Source organism: Phyllobates terribilis, unplaced genomic scaffold, assembly GCF_046119375.1.
Source record: "Phyllobates terribilis strain yellow unplaced genomic scaffold, ASM4611937v1 Scaffold_2__4_contigs__length_985480577, whole genome shotgun sequence".
Classification (NCBI taxonomy): domain Eukaryota; kingdom Metazoa; phylum Chordata; class Amphibia; order Anura; family Dendrobatidae; genus Phyllobates; species Phyllobates terribilis.
The window spans coordinates 733,500,899-733,519,021 of record NW_027362762.1 but is presented as its reverse complement, the minus strand read 5'-3'; positions in this window follow the sequence as shown (position 1 = coordinate 733,519,021).

Sequence of the window (18,123 nt, the reverse complement as noted above, 5' to 3'; positions counted from 1 at the left end):
GTTTGAATATTGCAGCTTTTTGTCTTTTTTACACGAGTTCATCTTTTCAGTTAAAACAAATAGGCTATAAATGGTGAGCGTGACGTAGAATGTAAAGAAGGAATGATTAAAATGTTCTCACTTATTATCTAAAAGTATAATAGTTCTCACTTAATCTATTCCTTATAACAATATTAATGTGTCATTTAGGGGTAGACATTATCAGAAAGCCCCTGCGTAGGAACAGGATGTGGGCTTTTTAATTTCCAGATGCTAATTTGATGTTATATATGATATGTCCACCACCTGGAAAAGCCTACCACGTAAGCTTGTCATTACAGTAACAGTTGATGATTTTAAAGAAACAGTGGTGCAAATCACTAGTCCTCTCTCATTTTTAGACAGTCATAAAATATGGCTAATTTATCACAGTGGCTCATGTTGGATGATAAATAAGTTTACACCACCTATTAATTGACTTATTTTCATTTCCCCAAAGCGGCACCACAGGAGAGAGGGGATCCGCCCATCAAGGACAGGAGCCTACTGAATAAAAAGGGTGGAATCTCTCCCCCACATCCATTGGTTTCCTGTCCTTGGGGTGAACCAACATCCAAAGGATTCGGTGGAGTGAAGAAAATCAACTCACCCAGACCTGGATGGACGCCTGGAAGAGCAGCTCTGTGCCTGCAGCATCGGTGAGTAGGTTCTGGAGGCGCCTCCACAGGTCCAATGGTATGCCGGCCGCTGCATCGCCCTATGTCTGCGCATGCGCGGGATGCGCAGGTAGAGGCGCGCCCTGATGACTTTTGACCCGGAAGTGGTAATTTCACGCCGACCGCTAGAGAGCGAGTTTTGCTCCGTCGCTCCTTCCATTGTGGCTATGGAGGATCAGCAGCAACAAAGTTGGAGGCAACGTCAGAATAGGCGCAGCAACGGCAGTTGCACGAGTGATAGAAAAAACACCAGAAGCGACAGTAAGTCCAGCCAGCAAAGCAGAGAGGATCGGGATGGATCTACTGTCTCCAGGTGGGAACACTCGGGTGATTTGATTCGGCCTCCGAATCCAGTACCCTTACTAAGCAGCTGAGTGTTGAGTGATCTTCGTGAAATTTCACCATGGTAATAAGGTCAGCTCAAGGAAAAAATGTACCATTTAAAAATAACTTTAATCTCAAGTCTATATCAGACAGTTAAATCTAGATAAAATACACCATCGTACACCATCTTGCAGGTCATTATTGTCTGATGTACTTCGTGATGCATCATGTTTTGGCGCACACGCACTTTCTGGACAACAGATAAGTACAGTAGATCATCTCTGTATTTTCTATATATCCAGTTTATCACTCCTAAAGAACCTTAGTTAAAGGGGAAAAACATCAAATTATTGACACTGCAGGTTTAGTGTGAGGTGAATTGTATTTGAGTGTGATATTATACACTTTTGGTTGATTTTTGGATACTGGAGTTTTTACCTTCTACCGTATTTTTCGGACCATAAGACGCACTTTTTTTCCCCAACATTTGGGAGGAAAATGGGGGGTGCGTCTTATCGTCCAAATGTTACCTGCGGAGGTGGTGAAGTGGGATCGCAGGGCCCTCCAGAAATGCGGTGGTGGTAGCGACAGCGGCATCAGAGGGAGCAGAGGTGAGGCAGAGTGGCAGGGGCCGGGACCTGTGCCTGGCCGGTACTGGGGCCTGTGTTGGGCTGTGAGCGGCATCGGGCGCATGCACAGACTGGTAGCTCTGGCGGCCATTTTCCTGTAGATCACAGCTCTAGGAAGATGTCCGCGCGTACCGGAAACCTGCGCAGGCCGCACTGCTTCGCTTCCCGATGCCGCTCACAGCCTGATACAGGCCCCAGTCCGAGGCCCCAGTGACGCGCCCCTGGGCCTGCTGTGTTGTGCGGCATCGCGCGCACGGGGGCTTACCCGGAGCCGGATCAGATGGGGGTAGTAGTCTCGTGGCGGTGACCCGGTCCGTGCCCAGGGAGTCAAACTGAGCGGCAGTCTTAGCAGTAGATGTTAGAATGTTCGACTACGCCACCCGTTGAATGCGGCTGTGAAGACGCCGCTGCAGGGCAGACCGCTGAGGCCGGTGGTACGGATGTGCAGTGTGGATGGTATAACCCCCAACGGGAGGGGTATGGCCTCAGGGCAGCAGATGTGGATGATAGTGGTAGTGATGGTGCAGCAAGAAAGCTCAGAGACGTGTGGTGCAGTTTCAAGGCTTTTACTCACAGGTGTTGCTCCGGTCACTTCGGCCAGCAGTGACCACCCGAGCCGTGCTGCGTCCACCAGGTGCGGGACTCGGCCAACTCCCAGGCAGTTCCAGAGCGTGGTCCCAAGCTCCCCTCTATTCCTTCCTACGGGCCGTCCTCACCAGGGACCCCCTTTGTCCGGCTCCCTCGGGTCTTTTGGTGGTGAAACCTTTCCCGGCTTCCCTGACCCTATGCGTGGTTTGCCTTCCTGGTGGATATGGTGAGGGGTCGCGCCAAAACTTGTCCACGACCTCCGGTTCCTGGCTAAGGATGTTTAGCCTCTACCAGTTTGGGATCCGGTACCCTCTGCTGCCAACCCTTCACCCGTCTTAGTTCACTTGTGGGATCTCAGGGTTCCCTCTGCTTGTGTCTCTGGGCCTTTCACTGGGTTTTTCCTCTCCTTCCTCTTTCTCTGCGCTTCAGGCCTGGCCCTGGAGCTGGGCCCAGCCGGAGCCACAGCTCCCTGTCAGCCCTCTCTGGCTGAGCTCCTCTCTGCACAGGCTCTCTTCTGAACAGGACCCTCTCTAAAGATGGTGCCCACCTCTTATACTCCCTCTGACACCCGAGCCCAGGTGACTAGCACCCAATGGGCTCCTTCCTATGCCCAGAGTCCCTCCCCTGACTGCTCCTATACTACTGGGATGTTCCTCCCCCCCTCCCACTCCAGCCAGGGACAGACGCTGTCGTACCTGCACATCTACCTAGTGGGAGTACCGTTGTTCTGTCCCCCGGAAATGGGATGAGTGTAGTGCATGCAACTAACTGAGCTTGGTCCCACACTCCATCCTTACCCGGGAGTGGAATACCACACCTCTGGTTTGAGGTGCAATACCCCTGTAGCAGCCGAGTCCTCGGGGTGCTACACCAGCATCAGCCCGGTACATGCCCCAGCCAGAGGCCCCAGCCCCAGCCAGCGGCCACAGCCCTAGCCAGCGGCCTCAGCCCCAGCCAGCGGCCTCAGCCCCAGCCAGAGCCCTCAGCCTCAGGCCAAGCCAGAGGCCTCAGCCCCAGCCCCAGCCAGAGGCCTCAGCCCCAGCCACAGGCCCCAGCACAGGAACCGGCCAGACTAAGGGCCTCAGCCAGGCACAGGCCCCGGCCCGGCACAGGCTCCACAGCATCTGACCCCTTCTGCTGCAGCCCCCCAGGTAAGATACTGTACCTATTCAGACTATAAGATGGACCCCCATCTTATAAAAATATTTTTTTTCTATTTTACACCCTAAAATTTGGGGTGCATCTTATGGTCAGGTGCGTCTTATAGTCAGAAAAATACGGTATATCTTTGCATGAGATGAATTATCATTAGACTGCTTATTTTGACGCTATGGACTATAATATTTAAAATAATAATGTACTATATATTGTAACCATTGACTAGCTAAATCTATATATATAGTTATGTTGAATATCCACATCAAACTATATTGTTGTTCCACTTTATCTATACTATCTGAAGTGATTTTATTGGTCCATAATAGTCAAGTGTAGCTAGGGCTTGCTAGGGTATATTAGGGCCAGCCAATATTGAGCGGTGGTGCCACATATGTAACATAGGGTGCGAAACTCTGAGGCAAGGCAGGAGCAATTAGGGATACAATAGGGTTCCTGCCTACATAACACATTTATATATATATAACCCTAATAGGCCCACTTTTCCTTTATTCTAATTTCTATACATATGTACAGTAGGTAGTATTTTATCTAGATTTAACTGTCTGATATAGACTTGTTTTAAAAATTGAGAATAAAAGTTATTTTTTATATGGTGCATTTTTTCTGTGAGCTAATTTGATAAAATTAGTCATTAGGACAGAAGTTAAAAATGCCCTTAAAACCTTAATCCGTTAAGAAACTGATAAACGGCGTAAAAGAAAACCCAGAATGTTGTCATCTGATTAGGATGAATCAGGGAAGTCAGAAGGAGAATCTGGGTCTAACACTTCATCCTCTGATGGTGGTACAGGGGGTAGATTATGCCTCCCATAGAATACATTGATAAATTGGTCAAAGCTGTAAGGGTTACCATGGGTATCATAGATGCTAAAGCCCGCAAATCAGTGCAGGATATTATGTTCGGGGGGTTAGAGTAGAACAAGGGGCAAACCTTTTCTATTAATGAAAAAATACAAGCTCTCATTAAAAAAGAATGGAAAAAGCCGGAAAAAAAGGTTTCCCACCCTCGTCTTCAAAAAGGAGGTACTCCTTTGAAGAGGAGGAGATGGCCCCATGGAATAAGGTACCGAAGATAGATGCAGCTGTGGCCAAATAGTCCACAAAATCTACACTGCCCTTTGAAGACATGGAAATCCTCAAAAATCCCTTCAATAGAAAGGCTGATGGATACCTGAGGCATACCTGGGAATCCTCGTCAGCAGGTTTTTACAACCTCATCTGAGAGCAGCATGATGTAGGCAAAGAGAAGCTGAATTCAACAATGTATCATTAGTTTACTGGGTGTAGCAGTTTTGACACAATCAGAACTTTTAGATTTAGAATGAAGCAGAGCTAAGAAAGCTAACCCCGCCCACACCAGGCTTTCTGTGTACAAAATCCATAGACAGTGAGGTGCTTAGTTGCTGGACTAGTCCGGCAATGTTAATCTTTTGGTATCAAATCCTTCACAGTTAGTAAAGAACAGCATGTACTCTGACAAGTGACACATCCTTGAATTCTGTGTTTCAGCCTCTATCTCCTGCTGTCTTCAGATTACATAGCAAAAACCTGCTGACAAATTCCCTTTAATGTATGGTCACAAGGCATGGAATAGTGTTGGTAGGATTATAATGGCTGCTCTGTAGTGGGCAAAAGCTAAAGAAAAAAAACTAGGCAAAAAGTGTGATTAAAAATGGTATCTCTGAAAATGGCATCTTGTCCCGCAAAAAACAAGCCACCATACGGCTCCATCAGTGGAAAATTTAAAATAAACTATATCTCTCAGAATAAAGTGATGCAATAATAATGTTTTTTTTCTATAAAATAGTTTTTATTGTGTAAAAGCGCCAAAACATAAAAAAATGATATAAATGTGGTATAACTGTAATCGAACTGACCAGAAGAACAAAGCTGTGTTATCAATTTTACGACATGCAGAACAGCATAAAAAAAACATAAAAACAATTCCTGAATTGTTCTTTTTTTCATTCTACGTTCCAAAAATCAGAATAGAAAGTGACAGTGGCAATAAAAACGTCAACTCGCCCCGCAAAAAACAAGCCATCACCTGACTCTGTTGTCAGAAATATAGAAAAATTATAGCTCTCAAATATGGTGATGCAAAACTAGTTTTTGCAAATAAAATTGTCTTTTAGCGTCTGAGCGTAGCCAAAGAGAAAAAAAATCTAATTACTTATACTGCACAAGGAACGGTCTAAAAAATAACTAAAAGCAATTCATAACCTACTACTGATTTGTTCATTCTGCCTCCCAAAGATCGCAGTAAGGCTTGGCTCACAATTATCCTGCGCTATACGCTGTGCCCTTACAACGAGGTTTCCATTTTAATCTGTGAAATACGTGATTCAGACAGAACCCCCGGTGGAAGATTTCCTATAACGAGGCAGATGGAGACACTGTGGACTCTGTCTGACTTATGATCCTGCGGTGTCCATCTTTTTAAGCGTTCATAAAAGCGCGGTTGTCCACAGTTTTGTGCACTTCTGAAAAGGACACCACTGAACAGAGGTCAGACAAAGTTCAGAGTAACTCTGCTGCTTCATTATAGTGACTGGATCTGTTGGGGGTTTTATCTCAATCATGGCATTTGGAGTTTTAGATGGAAACCCCGATACAAGTGCTCAGTGTAGAGCGCAAGATAAATGTTATCCCAAATGTTATGTAAATTATTCCCAATAACTGCTTCAACTCAATCCAAAAAAAAGGAAAGTCCCCACTCAGGTCTGTTATCTGTGTAATGCAGCAGCTTGCGGCATTAAGGTAATGGTCCAGGGTGTGTTCTGGCTGACCATGTACCTCTCCCTCAGAAGGACTGATCACATGACTGTGACATCAGTACAGGTCCTGTGTGCACTGAAGGACTGATCACATGACTGTGACATCATTGCAGGTCCTGTGTGCACTGAAGGACTGATCACATGACTATGACATAATGGCAGGTCCTGTGTGCACTGAAGGATATATAAATCCTGGTGCTCTTGAAACAGGGTGTGAAAGGCGTGAGGCCTGTTCCCCGTGTGTGGAACACCGTTAGAGAGTGAGGCCTGGTAAAGCCGGACGAAGCCTGAAAGGCAGAGGCTGGATCCCTGTGTGTGTGGGGGATCCCAGTAGCCTTGGAGGGCAAGAGGCTTGGAAGACAAGAGTCCTGAAAGGTAGAGGCTGGATCCCTGTGTGTGTAAGAGATCCCAGTAGCCTTGGAAGGTACGAGGGCTGGAGACCCCCATCTGGGAAGCCGTAAAGCCACAGCTGTGGCAGAACAAAGCTGACTGAAGCAGCTACGACCCGGCAAAGGTAAAAACGCTGCGTTATATGGACATTGATGTAGCTACTTTGCTGAAGGCTGTAACTGGAGCCAAGTGGGCATGTCTGCCACTTGAAAGGCTCTTGGATGTTATGTGTGTAAACATGCCGGTGAGCCACTGAGATGGACTATGTTATAAGCAGTTATGAAGTGTAATAAACTGCTGGATTGTGAAATACCGGAAAGACGTTGTATGTGTGCTTTAATTCACCCTGTGAAGCGAGTGTCCCCCAGCATGATGAAGAGTGCTACCTTACATCTGTCAATGGAAATAAAGGGGCTTCCATGTTACTAGTATCACAAAGGCTCTAGAAAAGCTAAATGACTCCTCGCCCCCCAAAAGAAATCCAGCGAATTCTGCGCTTCCGAATCCAAATGCCCCCCTCCCTTCTGAGCCCCACAGTGTGCCTAAACCGCAATTAGCATCCACATTTGACATTTCTGTAGCGATGAGAGCCCACTTAATTTAAAGGTGCATGTCTCCAGAAGCATGAGCTGAGCACAATGTATGGGCACTACAACGTACAGATACTACAGTGGCAAATCTGCAATTTTCACTCAGCAACATTCACTGCTGTTTGTTTCTGTCAAACACCCATGGAGTTAAAATTGTCACTGCACATGTAGATAAAGTCCCAGAGGAGTGTATTTTCCAAAATGGGGTCACTCGAGGGGGGATTCTGCTCTTCTTGCACTTAGGGGTTCTGTATATGGAGTTTGCAAACTATTCTACGCTAATATGTTCTCCAAGAGTCAAATAGCGCTCCATCCCTCCAGAGTCTTGTCGTGTGGCTAAGCAGTACAGTACAGCCACATATGGGGGTATTTTTATGTTCAACAGAAATTGTGTGATAAATTTTGGTGCGATTTTTACCCATTTCCCTGTGTGACAGTGTAAAATCTGGGGCTAAAACAACATTTTTGTGGTAAAAATGTAATTATTCTTTCTTCACCGCTCAATTGTATAAAATTCTGTGACATACCTGTGCTCACTGCACCTCTAGATGAATTTATTGAGAGGTGTAGTTTCTAAAATGGGGTCTCTTATGGGTGGTTCTACTGTTCTGGCACCTCAGCTTCTCTGCCAATGTGACTCTGCTAATGTGACATGGCACCCTCAAACCATTCCAGCAGAATGTGCACTACAATATGGAGATCCTTCCCTTCTGAGCTTTGCACTGTGCTTCTAAAGTAGTTTTCAACCATATATGAGGCATTGGCATACTCAGGAGAAATTGTGTAACATACTTTTTTGATCCATTTTCTCCTATTATCCCTTTTTATAAATTTAAAAGTTGAGGGCAAATTAATATTTTAGTGGAAAAAATGGTAATTTTCCATTGGCTCAGCCCAATGTTATACAATTCTGTGAATTGCTTGAGGGTTAAAAATGCTCACTATGCTCTTAGATGAATTCCTTAAGAGGTATAGTTTTCAAATTGTTATGTTCTGCTACCAGAGCTAAGGAAAGAGAGGAGATCTGTCCCTACGATAGAACTCAGCTTAATCCCTACGATGTAACAGGGAACCTGATCCTGCGATCAGACCTGCTAAAGTCCTAAGCTAGTCTGTACGGAGACCTATAGATGTGGGGAAGGAATCCCTACAAGTACTAAGGACTGGGAGGAATATGGGACACCTCCTAACAGAAATAGTAGCAGACAGACGAACAAACAAAATATATAGAACATAGAGGTCAGTAGACCAAGCAAACTAACAGAGCAAGACACAGAGCACAGGCTAGCTAGAAAGTAGATATACAATGAAGTCCAGCAAAGCCAGAAGGGCGGAGCAGGATTAAATAGGCCAACAAGGTCATGTGACCAGCAAAGGAAAAAAAACCTAAGAGCAAGGTTCTAACAGTACCCCCCCTTCTAAGAGGATCCTCCGGATCCCCTAGGACCAGGCTTATCAGGAAATCTCCTGTGAAACGCTCTGATAAGTCTGGACGCGGAAACAACATCCGACCTCACCCAAGAGTTATCCTCGGGACCGAAACCTTTCCAGGCCACAAGATACTGCAAACTACCTCTATACCGTCTAGAGTTAAGGATGCGAGAAATTTCATATTCCCCGTCCTCCACCACCGGAGGAACAGAGGCAGAGGCGTCACAATCCGATACAACAGCTTTTTTCAACAGAGAGACATGAAATACCGGATTAATTCTCCAGGAGGTAGGAACCTCCAACCTAACAGCAGATTGGTTGACAACCTGAAGCACCTTAAAGGGCCCTACAAACTTGGGACCCAATTTCTTTGAAGGAATCCTCAACCGCAGATTCCTAGAGGACAACCAAACCATGTCACCAACAGCGAACAAAACCTCCTGTCATTTCCTATCAAAGTAGTCTTTAGATTTTCTGTTGGCCTCCTGAAGATTACCACGCACATCCGTCCAAACTCTCTCCAAATCACCGGAAAAATTCTCCTCCTCAGGCACGGCAGATCCCAACTTGGAGAACGACCCAAACGATGGATGTCTCCCAGAACAACAAAAAAAAGGCGAACAACCAGCAGAAGAAGATGTATGATTGTTCAGAGCAAATTCAGCAAGTGGCAGAAACTCAGACCACTCCTCTTGATTGTCTGCCACAAAACAACGCAAGAACTGCTCAACATCCTGGTTTTTCCTTTCAGTCTGGCCATTAGATTCAGGATGATATCCGGACGAGAACGACAAATGAACTCCCAACCTATCACAAAAGGCACGCCAAAAACGAGCCACGAACTGAGGACCCCTATCAGAAACAATGTCAGTAGGAACGCCATGAAGTCTGACAATTTCCTTGACAAAGGCCTTAGCGAGAGTTTTAGCGCAGGGCAGTTTGACGAAAGGAACCAAGTGACACATCTTGCTAAAACGGTCCACGACCACCCAGATGACAGTAAGACCCTCAGAGGCGGGAAGGTCAGTTATAAAGTCCATAGCCAAATGTGTCCAAGGAGCACTGGGAACCTCCAAAGGACAAAGCAACCCCGCAGCAGGAGTATGTGAGGACTTAGATCTAGCACATATAGTACATTGACGCACCCACTTAATGACTTCCTTCTGCCATCCAGGCCACCAAAAACTGCGACCCACCAGTCTCTTGGTCTCAGAGATTCCGGGATGACCTGCCAACCGAGATTCGTGACACTCAACAAACAAATCTCTCCTAAAGGTCCCAGGCACAAACAACCTCCCATGAGGAGTGTTAGAAGGGGCATTCTCCTGTGCTTTAAGAATCTCATTTTCCAAAACGGAGTCCAAAGCAGCTATCACAACACCTTCTTGTAAAATGTTCTCCTCTTTCTCAGCACCGACTATGGGAGAAAAACTGCGAGACAAGGCATCCGCCTTAACATTCTTAGTACCAGGGATGTAAGTAACGGAGAAATTAAACCGCGAGAAAAACAGTGCCCACCTAGCCTGACGGGCATTCAGGCGCTTGGCAGCATCAAGATATATCAGATTTTTATGATCCGTAAGAACCTGAACGGGAAATTCCGCACCTTCCAAGAAGTGGCGCCAGTGTTCAAATGCGAGTTTAATAGCCAATAATTCCCGATTACCAATATCGTAATTCAGTTCAGTCTCCGAAAAATTTTTTGAAAAAAAGGCACAGGGATGTAATCCATCCCCGTTATCCTGAGACAATACTGCGCCAACCCCCACAGAGGAAGCATCAACCTCAACCAAAAACGGCCTAGTAACATCAGGCTGCATAAGGATGGGAGCAGAGGTGAACCTCTCCTTGAGATACACAAAAGCTTCAATGGCCTCAGAAGACCACTGAACCGCATCAGCACCTTTCCTGGTGAGATCAGTCAGAGGTTTGACAATACTAGAAAAAATTTTTATGAATTTTCTATAGTAATTGGCGAAACCCAAAAACCTCTGTATCGATTTCAAACCAATAGGCCTAGGCCATTCCTGCACAGCCTGAACCTTAACCGGATCCATCTCAAAACCTTTGCTGGAGATAATGTAGCCCAAAAAACTAATTCTCTGTACAGAGAACTCACATTTCTCCAGCTTAGCAAAAAGCGAATTGTCCATTAATAACTGTAATACCTCATGCACGCTCCGCCAATGAGACTCCAGATCCGGCGAATAAATCAAAATGTCATCCAAATACACAACCACATTTTTACCGATCAAAGGTCTAAGGATGTCATTAATCAGATTCTGAAAAAATGCAGGAGCATTAGTAAGACCAAAAGGCATAACCAGATTCTCAAAATGACCCACAGGAGTGTTAAAAGCAGTCTTCCATTCGTCACCCTCCTTCATGCGCAACAGATTGTATGCCCCCTTAAGGTCAATTTTAGAGAACCACTTGGCCCCCATTAACTGGTTAAACAGATCAGGAATCAATGGCAGTGGGTAAGGATTGCGTACAGTAATTTTGTTAATCTCACGAAAATCCAGACAAGGACGTAAACCGCCGTCCTTTTTTTTTACAAAAAAAAATCCAACCGCCACAGGAGACTTAGAGGGCCTAATGTGACCGGCGGCCAAACTTGTCTGTATGTATTCCTCCAAAGCCTTCCTCTCAGGAATAGTAAGGTTAAATAAAAGACTTTTAGGAAGAGTCGCTCCAGGGACAAATTCAATAGAACAATCATAGTCTCTATGGGGAGGCAAAACCTGCGATTCCTTCTCAGAAAAAACTCTCCAAAAATCCTGAATAGGAACAGGCAATTCTCCCCTATCCAAAGCTGCAATACGCCCATTACAACACTTGTCATAACATTTATGGCTCCAGGATTTAATTTCACTGGTAGACCAATCCAGTACAGGATTGTGAAATTTTAACCAGGGCAATCCCAATATTACTGGAGAAGGCAAGTTATTCAACACTACCAAATCCAATTTCTCATGGTGAACACCATTAATAGTGAGAGGAAATTCACAGACCTTGAGAGTAATATTCTTCAAAGGGGAACCATCCACAGAAACCACAGCAATGGGGGATGATAAAGGTTCAGGTTTTAAATTGAGTCTTTCCACGAATCCCCCATCAATAACATTCAGAGTAGACCCACAATCGACAAACACCCGAAATTCCATTAATTTTTCCTGAGCAATCGTGGAAGCAGCTAAAAATACACCCTTGGAATTTAAACAGGCAATACGGGCATGACGGACCATTTTTTTTTCTTTCTTCATATGAAGCTCACAGCCTTTAATCAAATGACCAGATTTTCCGCAATAGAAACACAAGCCTTCAAAAAATCGACGGTCTTTTTCTTGAGAGCGAGGTGCCACCGATCCAATCTCCATCGGTTCACCACTGTTAGTACACACATTCTCATAACCAGAAACTGACATAGCAGAGGATTTGCTCTCATTAACCCTTGCACGCAGTCTTCTATCCACCCGTATAGCTAATTGCATAGCCTGTTGCAAATCTTCAGGTGTAGGATAAGCAATTAGCAGGTCTTTAACCCTTTCACTGAGCCCAGCAAGAAATAGACTTTTCAGAGCAGAATCGTTCCACCCTGTTTGAGTAGACCAACGACGGAAATGAGTACATATTTTTCCACATTACCTGATCCTTGTTTTAAACGTCTCAACTCAGTCTCAGCTGATGCGACACGGTCAGGATCATCATATAATAGTCCCAAAGCAGAAAAAAAACTATCCACTGATCTGAAGCATGTATCACTAGGTTGCAAAGAAAAGGCCCACTCCTGAGGCTCTTTGCGCAAAAGTGACATTATGAACCCTACGCGCTGGGATTCATCCCCAGAGGACTTAGGTCTCAAACGAAAATACAATAAGCAAGCATTTTTGAATGAAAAAAATTCTCGGTGTTCACCAAAAAATAAATCCGGCAAACATACCTTAGGCTCCAAGAAATGTGCTCCGGGACAGTTACTCACGTGCTGACGGAGCTCGGCCACCTCCATAGAGAGTCCCTGCAGGCGATGAGCCAAATCCTGAACCGACACCATGATGGAACAGAAAAATCTTTCCTTAGAGAATTTGCTGGCTGGACTTACTGTTATGTTCTGCTACCAGAGCTAAGGAAAGAGAGGAGATCTGTCCCTACGATAGAACTCAGCTTAATCCCTACGATGTAACAGGGAACCTGATCCTGCGATCAGACCTGCTAAAGTCCTAAGCTAGTCTGTACGGAGACCTATAGATGTGGGGAAGGAATCCCTACAAGTACTAAGGACTGGGAGGAATATGGGACACCTCCTAACAGAAATAGTAGCAGACAGACGAACAAACAAAATATATAGAACATAGAGGTCAGTAGACCAAGCAAACTAACAGAGCAAGACACAGAGCACAGGCTAGCTAGAAAGTAGATATACAATGAAGTCCAGCAAAGTCAGAAGGGCGGAGCAGGATTAAATAGGCCAACAAGGTCATGTGACCAGCAAAGGAAAAAAAACCTAAGAGCAAGGTTCTAACACAAATTAGGGTTACTTGGGGGTTTTCTGCTGTTTTAGTATGTCAGGGGCTCTTCAAATGTGACATGGCATCCGCAATCTGTTCCATCCAAAATTGCGCTCCAGAATTCAATTGCCGTACCTTCCCTTCCAAGCCCTGCTGTGTGGCCAAACAGTAGTTTTCTACCGCATATGGGGTATCGGTGTATTCAAGACAAATTTCACAATAAATTGTATTTTCCATTTTCTCCTGTTACCTTTGTGAAAATGAAAGATTTAAGGCTGAAGCAACATTTTTGCTGGAAAAATGTAATTTTTCATTTTCACACCTCTACGTTATAAAATTCTGTGAAGTAACTGTGGGTTCAAGGTGATCACTACACCTCTAGATAAGTTCCTTGAGGGGTGTAGTTTTTAGAAAATAGGGTCACCTGTGGGGGGTTTCTACTGTTTAGGCTCATCAGGGACATGGCATCCACTATCTATTCCAGCCAATTTTGTGCTCCAAAATTCATAGGGCGCTCCTTCCCTTCCGAGCCCTGCCGTGCACCCAAACAGTAGTTTTCCTCCACATATGGGGTATCGGCGTACTCAGGAGAAATTGCACCACAAATTGTATGGGGCTTAATGAACATTTTTGTGGGAAAAATTTAAATGTTAATTTTTTCCTTCCATATTGTTTAATTCCTTTGAAGCACCTATAGGATTAATAACTTATTGAATGTGGTTCTCAGTACGTTGAGGAGTGTAGATTTTAAAATGGTGTCACTTTGGGGTATTTCCTGTATATCATCCCCTCAAAGTCACTTCAAAAGTGATGTAGTCCCTAAAAAAAAACTGTTTTGTTAATTTTGTTGGAAAAATTAGAAGTAGTTAACTCTTCTAACTTCATTACAAAAAAGAATTGTTTCAAAAATTATGTAGATGTAAAGTAGACATGTTATTTCAAAAATATTTTGTACTGCACGAGTAACTGATTTAAGGATATAAAAATTGAAAGCTTAAAAGTTGTGAAATTTTCCACATTTTCACCAAAATTCTGATATTTTCACAAATTTTCACAAATAAATGCAAAAAAAAATGTATCTAAATTTACCACTAACATAAAGTACAATATGTTACGAAGAAACAATCTCAGAATCACTGGGATCCTTTGAAGCATTTCAAAGTTATTACCATATAAAGTGACACTGTTCAGAATAGTAAAATTTGACCTGGTCTGGGTTTATGGGGATCAAACTCTGAGGGTTATCATTCTGTATATAAGGAGCTGTAGGGGAACATACTGTATGGGTTTCATTATTCTGTGTGTAGGGTCATAGTTTTTTGGGAGCAGTAGTGGCCATTATACTATTTGGGGAGCTATGTGAACCATGTTATTGTGTTGGGGGGCTTCAAGGATCATACTGTGATAGGTTGACCATACTGTGTGGGCAATCATATTTTGAGGGGGCCATCATACTGTGTCTGGTATAATAATGTTTGTGGGGCTTTAGGTGCTCAGATTGTGTGTGGAGTTGTGGAACCATCATATTATGTAGCGTGGGGTGCTGTGGGGACATCATACTGTTTTGGGGGAGCTGCTGATCATAGTGCAAGGGCTGAATAACAGGAGCAGTATGATTCACTGCTTATTATAAACCTTGTAAAAAATCATTAGATTAGATCTGGTTTTGATCTGCTCAATAATAAGCAATAAAATGAATATTAATCTGAAATAATATTACGTTAATGTTAATATTGAACTAAATTAATTTCATTGTATTGGTTTAGCCCTCTGCAAGAGTCATGGTCTCTCATGTGGCCGCTTGGGAAAATTCACTGCCCTCCCCTGTGTTAGAAGATGTCATAATATTATCCTCACAGATTTTGTATGACGCTGTGAGAAAAAATCTTAGTGTGCTTTAGTGCTTTGTTATAAAATTGACATATAAAAGTATGGATTTATAGAATTCTATTGTACAGTATGTGTACCACCATACAGATCCATACAACCTAGAATTGTATATATGAGCCTCTTGGAGCAAAAAAACTAACGTTCCATCATATGGAGCTACAATGGAAAGACAAATGTTACCAAAAAGTATGATTGAAACAGAAAATTACTATTTAATAAATAGATATTTTTATTATATTTAAATTGGTGCAATAAAGCTAATGATGATTCTTAGAATTGTTGCCTACTTCTTAACTTGGCTCTTTTCTTTCTCGGTTGTGGCAATGGGATTCAGTCAGCAAATCTGGGACATGAATTGCTATTATCAAGCACTAATTTGTGTTTTCAAAACATCTGATCTATCATCGAATGGCATTGTGTTGAACTGAACCTTTTTAGTAGAACATGATGTGTTTTCCCGCACTTCACTGCCTTTTCTATTTCACACATGCTTTGTTTTAAATTTTTCTTTAGCAGTGAAGGGTCAAAGGAAAAAACATGCATTTCATATCCTTGAGATGGCAAGGTCCTCACTTTTATATTTTAAACATTATGCATATACCTCCTCCCCCTCACTATATACTGTAAATCCAACATATAACAGTGGGTAAATAAATGACCTTGATTATACCAGAAGCTGTCATTAAAATGTCCTTGTTTTATTAGCTGACCGGTCTGTCATTTATGTAGTGGAGAAAAACCCCTCCACCCTGGGAGAGTAAAATTATTCGTGTGTTCTCATGTTTTATACTACAATAATTATACTGTTATATTTTACTTACATTTTATTGTTAGTATTTTAGGGGGGTTGATGGTGGTGCGTTCCTGCCTCCTGGTGGGACTATGCATTATGGTTACAGGAAAGTATGACCTTTGAAGCCATAGGCATAGGGATGCCTCATTCCTCATTTGCCGAGAGATGCTACTGCACACGTGCGGGCGCCATTTTGCTTTAGGAGAGAGACTTTGGGTGTAGCAGTATTACGTTGCGCATGCGCAGTAGTATCTCTCGGGAACCGAGAAATGCTACTGCGCAAGCGCGGGCGGCGGGGGCCATATTGCTGCAGACAAATTTCTTTTTCCTCTAGCAAAATGGCACCCGCGCTTGCGCAGTAGCTATTAAGGGAATGTAAATTTCAATATGACACACAAATTACACAGTCAGTATTTAAAATAGTAGGCAGGTCACTGAAAGCACAGTGACCTGTCACAAGGCAAAGATAGGCATACATGAATACATAATGAGAGCACCAGAGCACATGCATATCATTATGGCAAAAATGAAAGTAAAGATTGTAAAAGAACCACTGGATGGATTTCATCAACAAAGGTATCATTTTACTCAGTGTAATGTCGCCCACCTGACAGTGTATATGGTTTAATAAGCACAATCCTGCTGACAGGTGAGCTTTAAGGCATTGTGCCAATAACCACAGGTACCACACCGTGGTGGTCCCCTCTGAATTCACAAAAACCCATGCCTGATGACTTCAGAAGGCTTCAGACGAGGCCTGTGTTTTTCCCCAACAACTCCATTGCATCAATCTACTGTTTTAGGACTGTACCCCTAGAACTGTCTCTCCCCTATGAAGAACAACGGTTTGTCTGGATTGGCCACATTGAATGTTGTGCTTTCCATCGTGTGGCTGATTAGTAACAAAAGACTAATGGACAAGAAGTGTTGCGCTTTTGGAGATAAATTCATTTTCCCCACTTATTAGACTCCTCTTCTGGGAATTCACTGCTTAAATCTTCAGTGAAGACATGTTTTCATCTTACTAAGGAGTCAAATTACTGTACAGTTTTCGGCCATAGAATTCTAAGGAGAGTAAAGGGCAAGAGGAGGAAGCTAAAGACAGAAAATTTCTGTAAAAATGCAGGATACAAAGCATATATTTGTCAGAATATTACTTCCAAGTTATTTCACATGTTCATACACATAATAGCTTATCCTGACAAGTCACTTGAAATGAGTTACACTTTAAAAGTGACCTTTGTCTATATATGTCATTCCTTGTGCCTATTCCTTGGTACTCAAATTTGCCCTAGTACGCTATCACAAGTTTGAAGTAATTAGCAGAATAAGTAATTGTGTTTAATAATTCAGAGGCTTGAGGGTTGGATGCATGGAAACATCCAATTGGACATGAGTGATTGAGGAATGGCCCATGAACATTCTTAAGTTGAGGAACATAGGGTGGACCATACTAAGGGATTTGGATGAAGAATGTCTGAGAAGGACACATCAGCGAAAAAGGAGGAAGTTCCCCTGATGAACAAAGGAGTTTAGTTAGTTACTAGTCTAGTCTAGTAGAGGGAGTTGATCATTGTACCCTAAAGGAAAAGATGGTTCAAGAGTGGATAGGTCAGCACTTACCAATGGCAAGTGAACAATGAAAAAATTGCCAAACAACAAATGTTTGTCCACCCATGTATATGGTGCGGGAAAGATTGATAGAGACAAAAAACAATTATTTATAGGATCTACTAACTTTACTTCCAGGTCGACACAGCAATTTTCAAAATAGTCAATGCTAAATTAGGGTGCTTATGTGGTATCAAAAGCAGTATTCAGAGACAAGAGGAAATATCTAGATATTGATTAGCACTAGTGTTGAGCGAGTATGTTCTATTAACCCTTTCGCCGAGTACGCTCGGGCCGAGCTCCGAGTATTTCCAGCTCCTCGGTGATAAGGTTAAATCGCTCCTGTGTGCATGATTTGCAACTGTTTGACAGTTTTATTACATGGGAGGAATGTCTATTTCTTACACATTCCTCACATGTAATAAAGCTGTCAAACAGTTGCAAATCATGCATACGGGAGCGATTTAACCTTATCACCGAGCAGCTGTAAATACTCGGAGCACAGCCCGAGCATACTTGGACAGAACATACTCGCTCAACCCTAATTAGCACACTTAAGTAAAAAAATTAGAGAAAGATCAAAATTTATAGCCATAATTTTATTTTTCATTTAAAAACTGTGTTTTAAAATGTATCTGGTGCTGTATTCATGTACTGATGATTGTTCTGGTACTATAATGATGTTTCCTTATGGTGATTCTGGTGATTTATCCATGAA